Source organism: Cervus elaphus, chromosome 20, assembly GCF_910594005.1.
Source record: "Cervus elaphus chromosome 20, mCerEla1.1, whole genome shotgun sequence".
Classification (NCBI taxonomy): Eukaryota; Metazoa; Chordata; class Mammalia; order Artiodactyla; family Cervidae; genus Cervus; species Cervus elaphus.
In genome coordinates, this window is record NC_057834.1 from 36,852,508 (window position 1) to 36,867,721 (window position 15,214).

A 15,214-nucleotide genomic window follows, 5' to 3' on the forward strand; every position below is an offset into this window, starting at 1 on the left:
CAGAGGGACCTGGTAGCACAGGCTCATCCAGCTCTTCTCAGTCAGCCTTCTGTGGGTCGTGTTGAGGAGTCCATCCTACACCCCACGGCGTGTGCTACTCAAGGTTACACTTCACTAGGACCAGGACTTGGTTCCAGAATTGCTTCAAATTCATTGTACTAGGCTGCCTTTCAGAAATCTAGGGAAAACGTTAAGGGTTTCATTTAAAATATGGATTCTGTAGTTCTTCTTTATTCTTGATGAGAAAACATTTACACTTACTGTCTTAAATGCCCTAGGCATCTGCAGCACTGGGAGCAAGAGTTCTGGAGGACCTGGTCCTGGAGTTGAGGATTCTGGAGCCCATCTTCCCTGGGAGGGGATCTGAGGAGATTCTGTGTTGTTTCACGTGATCAAGAATCAAGAAGCTGAACCATGGGGCCTCTGCCCTAAGTCAAACTACAGAGTCCTGCTGCGAGTTGGACCCCAACCTGGGTCAGCTTCCAGGACAAGTACCAGCAGAGGGTCCATGTGCCCAATATCTTGTTCCTGAGATCTGAGAACTTGACCTTTGAGGACAGTGGGCAGTACTGGCTAAAACCAGGTTAACTGGAGGAATAGAACTTAACAGGGTTTTCCATCTCACTGTCTATCATAAGTGACAACCTCTCACCCCATCCTATGGCTTCCCTCCTTCTTTTGTCTCTAGAAGTGTCACATAGGCCAATTTTTTAGAATTTCATTTATATCCCAATTTTCAGATTCTATTTTATCCTTAGAAATTAGGAATTAGTGGGTTCACCACAAATGGAGAGCCCACCACTTAAGATTCACACCAGGGATAAAAATCACTTAAACATTTTGGGAGAGGAGAATGGAAATTTGGGGAGACGGAATTTTTGCCACAACACGTCTTCATAGGACTAACTTTATTTAATTTGTGTATTAGTTGTATATTGCTGCTATAACAAATTACTGTAAATTAGTGGCATAAAACAACATAAATATATTACTTTCCTGTGCTGTAGGGCAGCAGTTAGACACAGTCTCACTGAGCTGAAGTCAGGGTGTTGGCAGGCCTGTGTTCCTTTCTCCCCTGGAGGAGGAGGCATTTTCTTGTCTTTCTAGCCTTTTAGTGGCTGCCTACCTTCGTTATCTCCAGACTACCTTCCTCCACTTCAAAGCCTGCAGTAGTGGAATCAATCCTTCTCACACTGCAGTTCTCTGACCTCCTCCTCTTCTTCCTTCTTCCACTTCCAAGCACCCATGTGATTACATTAGTTCCATCCAGATAACCCAGAACAATCTGGCTTAAACCTTTTTTATGGTCAGCTGATTAGCAAACTTCATTCCATCTGTTACCTTCATTCCCCTTTGCCATGTAACCTAACATAATCACAGGTTCTGAGGATTGGTCGTGAACTTATTTGGAGGTCTCTATTCACCTATCATGGGCTTCCCTGGTGGTTCAGTGGTAAAGAATTTGCCTGCACGGGAGATGTGGGTTCAATCCCTGGGTGGGGAAGATCCCCTGGAGGAGGCCATGGCAACTCACTCCAGTATTCATGCCTGGAGAATTCCAAGGACAGAGGAGCCTGGAGGACTACAGTTCACAGGGTCGCAGAGTCAGACAGGACTGAAGATACTGAGCACACATGCACGCACTCACCTACCATATTTTGAAATCTGTGTGAAGTTAGTTCACCTGCCCCTCTCCTCTCACTCAGCACCAGCCTCACTCACAAAGACTCCCCAGATCCAGCTCCAAAATTATGATTAGATGTAGGAGAAAGTTTATACTGCAACATTTCTTAAGACCTCCATTTGGCAACTCTTTCTTTCCCTAAAGTTCCTGTTACATAGGAAAATATCAGCTATAAGAAAGTGACTTTGACAGCCTCAGGTCCCCGTGTGACTTCTAAGACTAACTTGCCAACCTGTCACTTAGCTTCCTGTCTGTGCCTAAAGTTCAGTGGCAAGTTCTAATGAGACCTGGAGTTGTCATTCCTAGTCACTACCACTATATCTCCCACAAATGTCTCTACTTTGAGAAGCATGGACTCTCTCTGGCTTCCCAGAGCTGGCCTGATGCCCTGTCTCCCAGTGGACATCCTAGACATCATCTCAGCAGGAGAATCAGCACAAGGGCCAACCCTTCTGTTCCGGACTTCTTATCCTTCTAGGAAAGACTCCAATTTCAAAATATAACAAGACTTGGATAGGTGAGCTCCAGGCTTTATTTTCTTGTGAGATATTTTTAAGACTTGCTCAAACTAGTGAAATTTTGTAGGACTTAACTCAGTGACTCCCTTCCTTATTGTCACTGCTATGTATTTATCTTTGGCAAATTGTTGAGGGGGGGCAGTTTCCCTAAAAATGACCCCACCTTCCTTAGAGGGCGAATGCCAGAGTTTCAATGAGATAATGAATAAGAAAGCAAGAACTGGAATGTTCACCACTCATGTGAGGCTACTTTCTTTTATCTCATTAGTCCCAGAGCCCATGACCCTTCCCCAGATCCTGTTCAAGTCATCATCTGTCACACCAAACTGGTGTGATGTCACCCTGGAGTGCAAGGCCTCAGAGAACAGAGAGGACCTGAAGGTGACCTGGGAGAGCAAGGGCCTCCCCAGGGAGCTGGTGTGGAGAAAGACATTGGGACCAGCTGGCAACTCCCAGAGCCTGCCTGTGAGCCTGCCGCTGAACCAGCCCAGTGCTAGCCTCGCCTGGGTGGTCAGCAACCCGGTGGACCAGAAAACTGCCACATCAGACTTGGGGGAGTCTGTTCCCATGGTGAGGGCACCAGCCAGAGGGAAGCAGCACTCTGAGAGCTCAGGGCACTGAAGTATGGGTTCTGGGCTTTTCTCCCCAGTGTGTTCTTAGCATCGTCTTCCACCAGGTCACCCCAAAGAGGAGCTTGAGAAGCACAACCAGTTTGCTTCTGCTTTTAAACATCCCTCACGGCCATGCTCTCCTCTCACCCCTTGCCCCTGCTGGTCCAGGCAGCAGCCTTCCAGTACCTCTCCCCACACCCATTCATCATTCATTGTGTGTCTAGAGAGGTCTTTAGGAAAAGTGAATTGGATTGTGTCAATTGTCTGCGTCATCTGAGGGAATCTCTTAGCAGTCAGAGCTCAGAAGCCCCTCTGCTCATGTTTCTTAGCGCACACCCTTCACACTGAATTGCTTGCTTGGCCTCCCTGAATGTGTCCTGCAATTGCAAGCTTCTGAGCCCCCATAAATGCTCTTCCTCTACCATCAGCACTCCCAAATCAGGAGTCTTTCACTTCCTTACTCCTGTTGAAAGATTCCCCGAGGTCACAGCCGAGTCATGGACGTGTGCCAGTACAGTCACATAGGACCCTGGACTTGGTTATGGTTCTGCTCCTACTAGAGCTGGAACAAAGAGAACCTCAGTCTCGTTTTGTACACAGCCCTGCAGGTTCCGTAGCCATCCTGCCCTCAGCACACCTACTCTAAGGAGCTGTCCATGACCACCCCACACTGAGAACCCACTATTTGTGGGTTTGTCTCCTCCAGAGCCTGGAGGCCCTTAAAGGTAGAGGCCACGTCTTGTCTTTAAATCTGTGTCCCAAGCAGAGCTTCTGGCAGTTTGCTCACAGTCAGGATCCCACTGAATGAGTGAACGACCTGGTACCCTGCGTACAGTCTTGCCCTTCTAACCCATCCTCCACTGGGACTTTCTGGGAGAAGCTAATGTATAAGCATCACTTAAAGTTACCTGTTACCCTCCCCTGAGCTCCATCCTGGACTCTCAGATAAAGTTCAACTCAGCATGACCCAGTGGGACACAGAGAAAGACTCCTTCCTTCCTCCGGTCCTCCTCGCCTGGCTCCTCCCCGCCCTGTCCCTCTCCTGATTGCTGCAGGGGGGTGATGGCAACCCCCAGGGCTGACGATCTGACACAGACATTCCCTGAACGTGATGCTTCTGCTTCCCAGAAGGCTGCGCCCACCCTGAATAACAAACTCCTACTCCTTCCTCAAGGCTCAGCTTATGCATCACCTCCTCCGGAAAGCCCTCTATGAAGACCTGTGTACAAGGTGCACACCGCTATGCACTGCCATCTCTCTGGCTGGCAGATTTTGGTGTTTTCTCAGCCTTCCCCCTGGGTCATCAGTCATGTTCATCTCAGTATCCCTGGCACCAGAAGCTTGGGACCTGGTTGAGTGAATGAACCTGCCACCCTCCTCCCTCTTCAGCTTCTGAATCAGGACCCTTTAGACCTTTCCACCTGTCTTCTCTCTGTCTCCCCTTGGCAATGGGTATCTCAAGTTCTGTCTTGCCTTAACCTTCTTCATTCTCTCGGTGGAAGGGAAACAAGTTCACGTGGACAGGCCAATGTTGACAGTCATCGTAGTGGGCCTGTGGCTGTGCTGTGGATCCCGGGAGATGGACTGTGCCATTGAAAGGTATGTGGGAGAGGAAAGAAGATGGAGACGAAAAAAGCAGGTTGTACTTCTCCTTCCTGCCCCAGACCACCCCCACCACCCCACCACCCCCCGGCGCAACACTGAACCCTTGGCTCTCTTTCTCCTGCATTTTGCTGCTCAAGGAATATCTCTGCACTGGGGATGATGCGTGTGGCCTTGGCCCTTAGTTCACAGTCTTTGGGGGAAGGTACGGGTTTTCAAACTCCCGGTTCCAGCTCTACTCCATGTATGACTCAGGTACGGAGTGCAAGAGGATCACAGGGACCGTGACAGTGCCACTCACTGTGCAAAGCTGAGCCACCAGGGGTCTTGAGAGGACAGAGACCCATGAGAGATGGGAGCTGGGAGCTGTGCCCAGCCCTGGTTCTCCTGGGTCTGCCCTCCCCCAGGTCTGGGTCCTCTGCCTTTCCTGGCCCAGCTGTCTCTTTAACTCTTTCCAGGCAGTCAATGGTACTTACTAAGGAAATTTATAACTGGGGCCAGTGTAGTGCTGGGCGCTTTGGGAGAATGACCATGCAGTTCATGTCAGCAGCATTGGTCCTCTGTGAGTCGCTCTTCAGCCTCTCTGTCCCCCAGCTATTGCAGGAACCCTCTGTCTTGCATCCCTAGGGAATGGGTGAACAACCTCTAGAAGAAAAGAAGCCTCTTACTACTGTGTACAGTGAGGTTCACAAGCCAGGGAGACAGGCCATAAAAATAATTTAACTGGAGAAAGCAGAAGAATCAGAACTACTAGGACACCTCCATTCGAAGCTTGATTCTTGCAGACACCTGCCTCTCTCAGCTCAGGTTCAGCTCCAGCTGCCCCTGCCCTGGCTCTTTCAGGTCACTTTCAGGTCCTCTCTGTTCTCTGAGGCCTTGAACTCCAGGATGACATCACACCAGTCTGGTGTGACAGATGATGACTTGAACAGGACCTGGGGATGGGGCATGGGCTCTGGGACAGACGAGATAAAAGAAAGGAGCCTCACGTGAGTGGAGAGCATTCCAGTTCTTGCTTTCTTATCCATTATCTCATTGAAACCCTGGCATCTTCCCTCTAAGGAAGGTTGGGTCATTTTTAGATAAAACACAATTGGCAACCATGAAATTAAAAGATGCTTGCTCCTTGGAAGAAAAGCTATGACCAACCTAGACAGAATATTAACAGGCAGAGACATTATTTTGCTGACAAAAGTCCATCTAGTCAAAGCTATGGTTTTTCCAGTAGTCATATATGGATGTGAGAGCTGGACCATAAAGAAAGCTGAGCACCAAAGAATTGATGCTTTTGAACTGTGGTATTGGAGAAGACTCTTGAGAGTCCCTTGGACTGCAAGGAGATCTAACCAGTCAGTCCTAAAGGAAATCAGTCCTGAATATTCATTGGAAGGACTGATGCTGAAGCTGAAGCTCCAATACTTTGGCCACCTGATGTGAAGAACTGACTTATTGGAAAACACCCTGATGCTGGGAAAGATTGAAGGCAGGAGGAGAAGGGGACAACAGAGAATGAGATGGTAGGATGGCATCACCGACTCAATGAACATGAATTTGAGCAAGCTCCGGGAGTTGGTGATGGACAGGGAGGCCTGGCATGCTGCAGTCCATGGGGTCACAAAGAGCTGGACACAACTGAGCAACTCAACTGAACTGAACTGCCCTTAGTCTACATTACTGTGACCCTCCTGCCCTCAAGTCCCCAGGCACACATGGTCCTGTCATGACCTCTGACACCTCCCCAAGCTACCCTCCCACTCAGGATCCCCACCCTGCAGGATGAGAGCTCTTCTTCCATCATTGACTCAGCTCCTGACTCTTCTCCTAAAGCTTCCCAAAGAGGACCTTCCTGAGCATGACAATCCCCACAGCCTCTGCGGTGTGGCTGGTGTGTTTCTTTCTGAGAACATGGGCCCCAGCAAAATCACCATGAAACCTCTACTTCAAAAGGCATTGTTTCCCTTGCTCTGTTTGGCTGCTGCCTCTGCCACATTAAGGGCAATGTCTTATCTTCCAGCATCCTGTGTTCCTGTGTCTTCAGAGAAGAATGATCATAATCTCAAGCCCTCTCTCCATCCGCTACCCAAACACCAGCCTGTTTCCTTCCTCTCCTTGGGGCTGAGGGGGACATGTGGGGTGAGTGAGGGGCCAGGACAGCCTCCCATTGCCCCATCATTCAGGGACAGCTGAGCTGTGGCATCATCTGCAGAGGTGGGGGAGGTGTGGGGGAAGTAGAACCCTGGTCTGTCTTCTGCTGGTGACCTTTACTGTGGTCACAAGCTGTTTCCAAGCTCTTCAGGGTGGGGTATAAGGAGGCAGTGGTGGCTATGCTGCAGAGGCTGCATAACCTTGGGTGATCCAGGCTCCAATTTAATGACTTGGCCTCTGCCCTTGACCCCCAAAACCTCCTTGTGATGAAGAGAGACTGAGCTCTAAAGTCAGACCCACCAGGTCCCAAATTCTGGTTCTGCCACATAATGACCATGAAGTCTTGGGCAAAAGACTTATATCCAGGGACAAGTGGCTTTACCTGTCTGAGCTTCAATGTCCTCCCCTGTAAAATGGGTAAGACCTGACTTTGAGGTGTTATGTGGGAGATTAAATGAAGTAGAACACGTTCTGACCAGTGTCTGACACAGGGACACAGGTTACTCATGTATATTATACTTTTCTCTCTTGATGAAAAATTTGTAAATAGACACTGGAAAAGATAAAAGACGGTATTGTTTCCTTGATTCATAACTGACAGTTTTATCATGATCCAACAGTTTAAAAAGAAAATGTTTTCCTGGGATCCGAGGTAGTTGTGGTCACATAGAAACTACACACTTTCCTATGCTCCCATCTTCCCCTCCATCTCTTACACGTGGTGAACATCCTTGTAGAAACCTTTAAAAAATTCAGTTCCCTCTTACAAATCAGTAAGAGAAATACTGCCTTTATTGTTGATAAGTAAACAAAGGATATGAACAGATAAAACGTAAAGAAAAAATAGATACAAAAAGCATAAAAGATAGTTATTAGCACATGTAAACAAACAAAAGCAGAGTAAGAAAACTGGATATCATATTTTTGCCTTTCAAAGTAACAGGTGTTTTTCTTTAATGAGAACACGCCAGTGGCAATGGGACAGTGTGACAGGTGCTCTCATATATCACATTCAGTTTTTAAATGAGTAAAAAACTTCTTGGTAGTTCATTTGATGTGTCAGAAACATTTAAACAAATAAATGTTTCTACTTTTTCCTTGGTAACTCCACATCTGGGATTTAACCCCAAAGAAGACCCCATCCTGCAGAAGAAGGTATGCACAAAGGCATTCCTTTTGGTTTACTTATAATAATGAAAGGGCATCCCTGGTGATTCAATGGTAAAGAATCTGCATGCAACTATGGAAACCAGATTCAATCCCTAGGTTAGGAAGATCTCCTGGAGAAGGAAATGGCAACCCACTCTGGTATTCTTGCCTGGGAAATCCCATAAACAGAGAAGCCTGGGAGGCTATAGTCCATGGGGTTGCAAGAGTCAGAGAAAACTTGGCAACTAAACCATCACTGAAAGAAAGTGAAAGTGAAGTCGCTCAGTCGTGTCCAACTCTTAGCAACCCCATGGACTGTAGCCTACCAGGCTCCTCCATCCACGGGATTCTCCAGGCAAGAATACTGGAGTGGGTTACCATTTCCTTCTCCAGGGGATCTTCCTAACCCAGGGATCGAACCCGGGTCTCCCGCATTGGAGACAGACTCTTTAACCTCTGAGACACCATCACTACCACCATCCATAATAATGAAAACTTTGGAACCCAATAAGAGGATAAATTACTTAAGACCAAAAGTTACAACATGAAGGTGGTGACAATGACCACTATAGGTAAACAGTGTTGGCTGGGTGAGTGAGAAGATAAAAGGACTTGGTTTAGAGGGGGAAAAAAAAAGAACAAATATGTGTTGCACTTCTACCATATGCAAGGTCTATATTAGGAGTATTACATAGGTTATCTCATTTCAGCCTCACAACCTAAATGCTTCCTATGGGGTTTCCTGATGAGGCAGGAAGGGTCATACAATGGAAGACCCCCTGCTAAGCACCAGGGACTGTGACATATGTCTGGGATCTGGCTTTACACATGGACCCCATTAAGTAGATGACACGACCCTCATTGTGCATTTGTGGAAACAAAGGCTCAGAGAGGCTAACTAACTTGCCTGAGGTTTCAGAACTAAGAAGTATCAGTAGGCATCTAGCAGCTCCAGGACCGTGTTCTGTCTCAGACCGCACTGTCCTCACAGTCCTAACCCCCACCCACTCCCCCCGAACAGAGAACTCTGACCTCTTAATTCAGGGATATGAGAACCTCTGCAGTTTAAAAGAAATTGCTCAAAAAAAAAAAAAAAAAAGAAAAGAAATTGCTCTCCTCTCACTACTTCTGGCCCTTTCTTCCATCCCCAGCCTCTAAGAAAATGATCCTATTTACATTTCTCAGCAAGGAAACAGCTGCTCCCTTAGTGGCTTCTACCATCTGAATTCTCTTTCCTTTTTCTAGTCAACAAATGCTAAATTACCTCACTGGGGTCATGCAGTTTGTGGGGCTAGTGAGTAGTTTGGGCAGGCTGTCCTGATTTTTTTTTGTTTTTTGTTTTTTGAGATGCAGTTACATCTAGGCCGGCCCCTCTGTGCTTCCAGAGCACTTCCACTGTTCTGCCATTACAGCACTCTTCAAAGTTCTGAGAGTTGTGTAGGTGAGAGGGCAAGGGGGACACAGAAGCCATCTGCCCATCTGCTGTCTGTCTGTGCACTTTAGTTGCAAAACAACCACTGAGGACTGGAAGGCCCCCCAAAGAAAATGCAGCTTCTCCTGCCTCAAGCAAACAGGCGTCAGCCGAACTATAAGCAGATCGAGAACAACCGTCACAAGACTGTGTATAGTCCCGCAGGAGAGGGAGGGCGGGGAGCTGGGTGGGTCCCAGCGGCTCTAACCGTGAGGTCTTTTCCATTCCTTGAACAGTGATGAAACAAAAACTCTTTCCCCTAAATGTATCTTGGATTAAAGCAGACTCAGCTAGGGCTGGGTTATTGATTAGCCCATTTGCATTAAGAGCCAAAATTGACCAAACTAGTTAGCTATTGTCCTTTATTTAAAAGAGTATCTTTTAAAACATTTAAAGCATATGGCATTGAGTGATCATTTCATCTTATACTTAAAAGTTTGCAGTGGAGAAATTTTATGGACATACGTCTGCATTACCCTCAAGGCACAGGACGTGTCTGTAGAGATGAGATGAAAACATTAGTAATAGCACGGCTCTTCCCCAGCCTTTCAGTCATCATTGGATTTAGCCCTTTTCCTGTATGCTTTATGGACTCCAGATGTGCAGTTGGGAAAGAACTGGAACCTGAATTTTTTAAGGATCCATCTCTCTGTTCTTGATAAAGAATATTTTTAATAATCTATGAGAAACAGCTGAATAAATTTATTTATATATGAGAGAGAGAGAACAGCTTGCAGACCACACAGATACACAGATGTAGCTTCACTACTATGTGAACATCTTGTAGCTCTCCTGATAAGATTTTTGGTCTCAAGTCAAGAGGGCCTTAGGAAGCACTACAAGGAACAAAGTTTGTGGAGGTAATGGAATTTCAGCTGAGCTATTTCAAATCCTAAGAGATGATGCTGTGAAAGTGCTCCTCAATATGTGAGCAAATCTGGAAAACTCAGCAGTGGCCACTGGACTGCTGAGTTTTCATTTCAACCCCAAAGATGGGCAATGTCAAAGAACATTCAAACTACCATACGACTGTGCTCATATTCCTTCACTCCTACCTTTTTGTGAACATACTAGTTAACATGGACTTCCCAGGTAGCAGTAGTGGTAAAGAACCCGCCTGCCAATGCAGGAGACATGAGAGACACAGGTTCGATCCCTGGGTTGGGAAGATCCCCTGGAGAAGGAAAGGGCAACCCACTGAAGTATTCTTGCCTGGAGAATCCCATGGACAGAGGAGCCTGGCAGACTACAGTCCATGGGGTTGCAAAGAGTCAGACATGACTGAGCGCACACACACACACACACACACACACACTAGTTAACACAGTTAGACCAGAGAAAGAAATGAGGTACAAAAATTTCAAAAGAGAGTTATTTTATTATTTACAGACTATTTAATTTTTCACTTGAACTCATAGGAAAATTATTGCAGAAGATGACCAAAAAAAAAACCCTCAGGAAAGCAAGATATAAAATTAAGATAGCAAAATAAATAGATTATTACATGATACTAACAACTAGAATGATGTTATGGCATCACAAAAATAAAATGTTTATGTATAATCATAACAGAAAATAAACAACTATATACAAAAATTTAAATTCAACAGAAGATCACAAAATAATGCCTGGACAAATAGAAAAACATAGTATGCTCTCCAATAGGAAAATTAAATACTAACTCTTAAAGTTAACCTATAAATTTAATATGACCTTAATAAAAAATATCATTAGGACTTAAAAAAAAAATCCAGACAAGCAGGTTCCTTATATGGAAATATGAGAGACAAGAACATTTAAAGATATTCTGAAAAATTAGCATAATTAGGGACTTTCCTGGTGAACCAGTGGCCAAGACTGTACTCCCAATGCAGAGAGCCCAAGTTTGATCCCTGGTCAGAAAACTTGATCCCACATGCCTCAACTAAGCATTCACATGCTGCAAGTAGAGATCCTGAGTGGCACAACTAAGGTCTGGCACAGCCAAATAAATAAAAATAAATATTTTTTTAAATAAGCATAATTAGGGCACTAGCCCTAACAGGTACTAAAATATATCAGGAAACCACACTTATTAAAGCAATATGGCCCTGCTTAGGAAAAGCATTCAAGGAGTCTGTTTGGAAGTCAGCCAGTGATTTTTATAAGATGGCTGCTCTAGTTTATAGATCCTAAACTCCAGTTGCAATATTTCCAGCCTCCAGCCAACCCCGCTCATTTCAAATGGGCCCTTGCAATCCAAATTGACTCTAGCCAATCTATCTTGATAACTGTTTTTGTGTTAACTGACAGACTCCCTCGGTTCATCTCAAGTCCCAAGTCAAGGAGAGATTCTGTCAGCAACCAAGGACCTCTGCTCAGTCCTGAGTAATGGGCTTTTCCTCCAGCTCAGGGCTTGTCTCTATGCTTGTGCTCCTACGCGTACACTTCTATCACTCCCCAGATTGTCTAACTGTTGAATATATTGTACAGTGTTAAATATGTTGCACCCTTAAAGCTGTCTATCCTTTCTATCTTTATTTCAAAACTCTGAACATGTGACTAGCATATACTTGAGCTCACTATTGAAAAATTGTAAATGTTAATAAAATAGTATACCCACAAATATATGATAAAGAAATAGTAAGGGTCTAACAGAAGCAGAAGAGATTAAGAATAGGTGAAAAACTATACAAAAAAAAGTCTTAATGACCCAGATAACCACAAAGGTGTGGTCACTCTCCTAGAGCCAGACATCCTGCAGTGTGAAATCGAGAGGGCCTTAGGAAGCACTACAAGGAACAAAGTTTGTGGAGGTGATGGAATTTCAGCTGAGCTATTTCAAATCCTAAGAGATGATGCTGTGAAAGTGCTGCTCAATATGTGAGCAAATCTGGAAAACTCAGCAGTGGCCACTGGACTGCTGAGTTTTCATTTCAACCCCAAAGACAGGCAATGTCAAAGAACGTTCAAACTACCATACGACCGTGCTCATTTCCCATGCTAGTAAGGCTATACTCAAAATCCTTCAAGCTAGGCTTCATCAGTATGTGAACTGAAAACTTCCATATGTACAAACTGTATTTAGGGACCAGAGATCTAACTACCAACATTTGTTGGAAAATGGAGAAAGCAAGGGAATTCTAGAAAAAGTCTGCTTCATTGACTATGCTAAAGGCTTTGACTGTGTGGATCACAACAAACTGTGGAAAATTCTTCAAGAGATGGGGATATCAGATCACCTGAGCTGCCTCTGGAGAAACCTGTATGCAAGTCAAGAGGCAAGAGTTACAACCAGACATGAAACAACAGACTGGTTCCAAATTGAAAAAGGTACGGGGCTGTATATTGTCACCCTGCTTATTTAACTTTTATTCAGAGTACATCATGCAAAATGCCAGGTTGGATAAATCACAAGCTTGAATCAAGATTGCCAGAAGAAATATCAAAGACCTCAGATAGACAGATGATGCCACTCTAATGGCACAAAGTGAAGAGGAACCAAAGAGTCTTTTGATGTGAGTAAAAGAGGAGAGTAAGAAAGCTGGCTTAAAACTCAACATTCATGATGAAAGAAATCAAAGAGGACACAAACAGATGGAGAAACATACCGTGTTCATGGATTGGAAGAATCAATATTGTCAAAATGGCTATTCTACCCAAAGCAGTCTATAGATTCAATGCAATCCCTATCAAGCTACCAACGGTATTTTTCACAGAACTAGACCAAAGAATTTCACAATTTGTATGGAAATACAAAAAACCTCGAATAGCCAAAATAATCTTGAGAAAGAAGAATGGAACTGGAGGAATCAACCTGCCTGACTTCAGACTCTACTACAAAGCCACAGTCATCAAGACAGTATGGTACTGGCACAAAGACAGAAATATAGATCAATGGAACAGAATAGAAAGCCCAGAGATAAATCCACGAACCTATGGACACCTTATCTTTGACAAAGGAGGCAAGGATATACAATGGAAAAAAGACAACCTCTTTAACAAGTGGTGCTGGGAAAACTGGTCAACCACTTGCAAAAGAATGAAACTAGAACACTTTCTAACACCATACACAAAAATAAACTCAAAATGGATTAAAGATCTAAATGTAAGACCAGAAACTATAAAACTCCTAGAGGAGAACATAGGCAAAACACTCTCCGACATAAATCACAGCAAGATCCTCTATGACCCACCTCCCAGAATATTGGAAACAAAAGCAAAACTAAACAAATGGGACCTAATGAAACTTAAAAGCTTTTGCACTACAAAGGAAACTATAAGTAAGGTGAAAAGACAGCCCTCAGATTGGGAGAAAATAATAGCAAATGAAGAAACAGACAAAGGATTAATCTCAAAAATATACAAGCAACTCCTGCAGCTCAATTCCAGAAAAATAAATGACCCAATCAAAAAATGGGCCAAAGAACTAAACAGACATTTCTCCAAAGAAGACATACAGATGGCTAACAAACACATGAAAAGATGCTCAACATCACTCATTATTAGAGAAATGCAAATCAAAACCACAATGAGGTACCATTACACACCAGTCAGGATGGCTGCTATCCAAAAGTCTACAAGCAATAAATGCTGGAGAGGGTGTGGAGAAAAGGGAACCCTCTTACACTGTTGGTGGGAATGCAAACTAGTACAGCCGCTATGGAGAACAGTGTGGAGATTCCTTAAAAAACTGGAAATAGAACTGCCATATGACCCAGCAATCCCACTTCTGGGCATACACACTGAGGAAACCAGATCTGAAAGAGACACGTGCACCCCAATGTTCATCGCAGCACTGTTTATAATGGCCAGGACATGGAAGCAACCTAGATGCCCATCAGCAGATGAATGGATAAGGAAGCTGTGGTACATATACACAATGGAATATTACTCAGCCATTAAAAAGAATTCATTTGAACCAGTCCTAATGAGATGGATGAAGCTGGAGCCCATTATACAGAGTGAAGTAAGCCAGCATACTAACACATATATATGGAATTTAGAAAGGTGATAACGATAACCCTATATGCAAAACAGAAAAAGAGACACAGAAATACAGAACAGACTTTTGAACTTTGTGGGAGAATGTGAGGGTGGGATATTTCACAAGAACAGCATGTATACTATCTATGGTGAAACAGATCACCAGCCCAGGTGGGATGCATGAGACAAGTGCTCCGGCCTGGTGCACTGGGAAGACCCAGAGGAATCGGGTGGAGAGGGAGGTGGGAGGGGGGATCGGGATTGGGAATACATGTAAATCCATGGCTGATTCATATCAATGTATGACAAAACCCACTGGAAAAAAATAATAATAATAATAATAAAAAATAAAAAAATAAAATAAAAAAACTCAACATTCAAAAAACTAAGATCATGGCATCCAACCTCATTATTTCATGCAAATAGAAGGGGGGAAAGTGGAAGCAGCAGCAGATTTTCTTTTCTTGGGCTCCAAAATCACTTCAGACAGTAACTGCAGCCATGAAATGGAGAGACACTTGCTCCTTGGATGGAAAGCAAAGAAAAACCTAGACAGCATGTTAAAAAGCAGAGATGTCACTTTGCCTGACAAAGGTCTGTACAGTCAAAGCTATGGTTTTTCCAGTAGTCATGCGCGGATATAAGAGTTACGTGGACTTATGCCGACCATAAGAAAGGCTGAGCACTGAAACTAAAACCAGAAATAATAGAAGGGATTGCCTTTGGAGAGAAGAACTGGGGCCAGCAAGAGACTGAGATGTTTCAGTACAGTTTTTAAAACCATATACACCGTAGCCCACCAGGCTCCTCTGTCCATGGGACTTTCCAGGCAAGAATACCAGAGTGGGTTGCCACTTCTCAGCCAGCGGATCTTCCCGACCCAGGAATCGAATCTGTGTCTCTTGCGTCACCTGCTGGCAGGCATATTCTTTACCACTGAGCCACCTAGGAAGCCCCTGTATGTGTTTTTTTTTAAAGAAATCATAAAGCAGCACTTGTCCAACTTGAGTGTGCACACAATAGCAGGCTCTGACTCAGTAACTCTGGGAGACCTGAGGTTCTGCATTTC